This window comes from Cricetulus griseus (genome assembly GCF_003668045.3).
Source record: "Cricetulus griseus strain 17A/GY chromosome 1 unlocalized genomic scaffold, alternate assembly CriGri-PICRH-1.0 chr1_0, whole genome shotgun sequence".
In the NCBI taxonomy this organism is placed as follows: domain Eukaryota; kingdom Metazoa; phylum Chordata; class Mammalia; order Rodentia; family Cricetidae; genus Cricetulus; species Cricetulus griseus.
In genome coordinates this window covers 126,798,996-126,803,325 of record NW_023276806.1, presented here as the reverse complement: position 1 = coordinate 126,803,325, position 4,330 = coordinate 126,798,996, and the positions used below count along the sequence as shown (strand labels likewise).

At 42.2% G+C, this 4,330-nt stretch overlaps 1 pseudogene; it reads right to left on the bottom strand.

Moving 5' to 3' along the window:
- Positions 1-1,566: 1,566 nt before the first annotated feature.
- Positions 1,567-3,734, bottom strand: LOC100767186 (annotated as a pseudogene).
- Positions 3,735-4,330: the final 596 nt, after the last annotated feature.

The following is a 4,330-nucleotide window of genomic DNA, read 5'->3' as shown; positions in this document are numbered from 1 at the left end:
GATTTCCAAAGTGGCAGTACAAGCATGCACTCCCACAAGGTGGAGGAGTGTTCCCCTTACTCTACATCTTCTCCAACATAAGATGTCAACAGTTTTTTTTTTTTTTTTTTTTTTTTATCTTAGCCATTCTGACAAGTATAAGATGGCATCTCAGGGTTGTTTCAATTTGCATTTCCCTGATTCCCTATTGAGCAATTCCTTAAATGTATTTCAGCCATTTAAGATTCTTTTGTTGGGAATTATCTGTTTAGATCTCTAAGCCATTTTTAAATTGGATTATTTGGTATTTTGGTGTCTAGTTTCTTGAGCTCTTTGTATATTTTGGAGAGCAAACCTCTGTCAGATGTGGGGTTGGTGAAGACCTTTTGCAATTCTGTAGGCTACCATTTTGTCTTGTTGACCATATTATTTGCCTTACAGAAGCTCCTCAGTTTCAGGGGGTCCCATTTATTGATTGCTGCTTTCAGAGTCTGTGCTAGTGGTATAATATTTAGGAAATGACTTCATATGCCAATGCATTCAAGGCCACTTCCAACTTTCTGTTCTATCGGCTTCAATGTAACTGGATTTATGTGGAGGTCTTTGATCAACTTGGACTTGAGCTTTGTGTATGGGGATAGATATGGATCTATTTTCATTCTTCTACATGCTGACATCCAGTTATACCAGCACCATTTGTTGAAGATGCTTTCTTTTTTTCATTGTAAAATTTTGGCTTCGTTGCCAAAAATCAAGTGTTCATGAGTGTGAGGAATAGTATCAGGGTCTTGGATTCCATTCCATTGACCCATGTGTCTGTCTTTATGACAATACCATACTGTAACTCTATAATAGAGCTTGAAGTCAGGGATGGTGATGCCTCTGGAAGTTTTGTTATTTTACAAGAATTTTTCTTTTTTGCTATCCTGTTTTTTGGGGGCTTGGGGGGGTTGTCCATATGAAGTTGAATATTATTCTTTTGAGGTCTGTGAAGAATTGTGTTGGGATTGTGATGGGGATTGCATTGAATCTGGAGATTACTTGTGGTACTATTGCCAATTTTACTATGTTAGTCCTACCTACCCAAGAGCATGGAAGATGTTTACATTTTCTGATATCTTCTTCAATTTCTTTCTTCAAAAACATAAAGTTCCTGTCATACAGATCTTTCACTTGTTTGGTTAGACTTACCCCAAGATATTTTATGTTATTTGTGGCTGATGTAAATGGTAATGTTTCTCTGATTTCTTTCTCAGCCTATTTATCATTTCTATATCAGAGGGCTACTGTTTTTGTTGTTGTTGCTGTTATTGCTGTTGTTAATCTTGTATCCTGACATATTACTGAAGGTGTTTATCAGCTGTAGGAGTTCCCTGGTAGAATTTTTGGGGTCACTTATGTATACTATCATATCATCTGCAAATAATGAAAGTTTTACTTCCTCCTTTCCAATTTGTATCCAATTTGTATCTCCTGTTTTATTTTTGTTTTGTTTTGTTTTTTGTTTTTTTGTCTTATTGCTCTAGCTAGAACTTGGAGTACTATATCAGATACGGAGAGAGTGGACAGCTTTGTCTCCTTCTTGATTTTAGTGGGTCGCTTTCAGTTTCTCTCCATGTACTTTGATGTTGGCTGTTGGCTTGCTTTATATTGTCTTTACTATATTTAGATAATTCCTTGTATACTTAATGGTCCATCCTCAGAGGGCTGAGCTGGAGCTACTTTCCCTCCACCACTTGGAGGGGACTGCTGGTCTGTCGGAGCTCTGAGATCCAGCAGAAGGGTTAGAGCTTCGCTTCACCTACGCATTCTCCTTTGGCAGAGGGACTGGCATTACCTTAGTGGCTGATCAGGTTTAGAAGGTTTGGAGTTGGAGAGTGACAGTCTTCTTCTTTATTGAGGGCTTCATTTTCTAGAGACTTCTCTCTCTCCTTCGTGTATCCTGGTCTGTCTTACTTCTGCCAGATGTGGCTGAGATGACTCACTTCCTGTCCTCGACCATTCTCTTTCCTGCGTTTCTTCACTTCGCCAACTTGGGTGTCTCTCCGGTGGCTGGCGGTCTAGTTTTGGCTCACCCAGCTGCTGTTGCAGCTTCTCTTACTCCTTCTGTTGACGCTCTCCTACTTCTCTTTCTCTAGCAGCTGTGTCAACAGGCTTTGCCTCTCCAAAGACAGAAGCCCCTAGACTGGACTGGGAGGTGCTAGCAGAGGAATCCTCTTCCTTAGGAGTACTCCGAGGCTTTAGATTCAGTTTGGGTCTTGGAACGGGGGGGGAGGGGGCCCTCTGTCATCATGCCTATAATCCTCCTGAGAGTAATCATCCCTGGAGCTCCAGGACCGATTGTCTCTTCGGTCATATCCGTCTTCATAGCAGTCCCCACCTCCTCTGTAGTCATCATCCCTTCGGTACTCACTACCAATTGCTCTTCTGCCACTGCCTATCCTAGAGTCATAGCCTCAGTCATAGTGCTGCCTCGGTCATCATAGAGATCCCGGCCCTCATAGCGATCCATATCTCTGCGTGAGCCATCCCCATACCTGTCCCGATACCGATCTGAATCATAACGATCTTCATATTTGTCCCCAAAGCTATCATCACCTCTTCCAGGTGGGTAGTCATCAAAGCTGTCTGTGGCAGGACCGGCCCTCCAGTCTGTATCTGTTTTGTCAGAATTCTGATTTCTAATCTGACCAAAAGAAGGATCATCCCGGTCTTTATCCTGTGCTTGATCAGTAAGGTCCACTCGAATTCACCTGTAATCTAGAGACTCTTCATTGAGACTCAGAGCACTGAGCAGAGAATCCAGGTCTTCAAATTCTGCATAGCCAAAGCCTTTCAACCTGTCAGGATTGCTGGGTTCACGTGGTAAGCGTACAGTGCTGATAATTAATCCTCTAAAGAATTCCTTAATGGAGTATTCTGTCACATCATAAGGCAGGTTCCCCAGAAAAGCAGTGTAGTAGGGTGGTGATTTGGGAAGATGGCTCCAGTAAATATTGGGTTCCCGAGCTGCCGCTGGAGCAGTGGGAAGGATAGAACGGTCAATTGGAGGTGCTCTATACACATCGTGGTCTTTACTATGCCAAGTTGTTGACACATCTCCTTCCAGATCCTCTGTTTCATCAGCCCAGCTGACTGGTTTGGGGACATAAGTGCTTCCTCCACCAGTACCCCCATCCTCAGCTAGAAAGTCTGTTAGGGAGATGGTCTTCCCTTTATTTTTCTTTTTTGCTGAGGCCGCCATGTTGGGAGAGGGAAGAGATAACACATTCCTTCATTTCTTTAGGGAAAATTTTCATTTCCTTTTTAAGAGCCTCTATCATCTTCATAAAGTTATTTTTAAGGTGGTTTTCTTCTGCGGCATCTGCATTCAGATGTTCAGGTCTCGCTGAGGTAGATGTACTAGTTTCTGGTCCTGCCATATTGTTCCTTGTGTTGTTGAATGTATTCTAACACTGCCATCTACCCATCTCTTCCTCCAATTGGTGCAGGTGGGGTCCATGGCTCTGGTGGTTGTTCTTCCTTCAGGTACAGACAGGCCTGTTACTCTGGTGGTTGTTCTTCCTCCAGGTGTGGGTCCCTTGGTAGTGGATGCAGTGGACAGATGGTTGGGCGGCGGATGGGGAGGATACTGCTGCCTGGTCAGTGGGGCTATGGTTGATGGGTTCCGGAACAGGATATGCCCCTCCCTGTGTGCTAGGGCCTTGAGAGAAGGGCTGTCCAGCCTGGAGATCAAACTCTCACCTCTTCCTCCAATTGTGAGTGGGTCATGTCCTAAAATGAATTTTTAAAGTAAAAAATAAAACTCAAAACTTTATTGATATGAAGAAAGTTATTTAAATCTTATTATATTGCAGTACATCCTAAGAATCATTGGTCTTCTTTGTTCAAACCAACATTAAAGGTCTTTTTTTTTTTTTTTACTGTATCTGAAACATTGAAGGAAACTTGAAGTTGACATAGTCTTATTGAAGTGGGCATTATATACAGGAGTATATTCTATTGCAAGTGTTTGGTAATCATAAAAGAAAGAAGTTGGTAGTAGTGCCTTCATACCTCTACTCCTTGGAATACTTTAGAGTTAACCCCAGTTTTCAAAGACATGAGCAATACAGTTGTAGATACAGATGCATTCTATAACAACATGCTCTTCTGAACATACCTGCAAGTTTGCACCCCTGTGGTATAAGTTACTTTGCTCTACACTATAACGAATGACAACTGAAGAAAACAAGTTTATTTTGGCTTATAGTTCCAGGTTACAGACCATCATGTTGTTGGGAATCATGTCTTCAGGAGTGAGAGGCAGCTACTCACATTGCATCTGCCATTGGGAAGCCAAGGTGAAAGT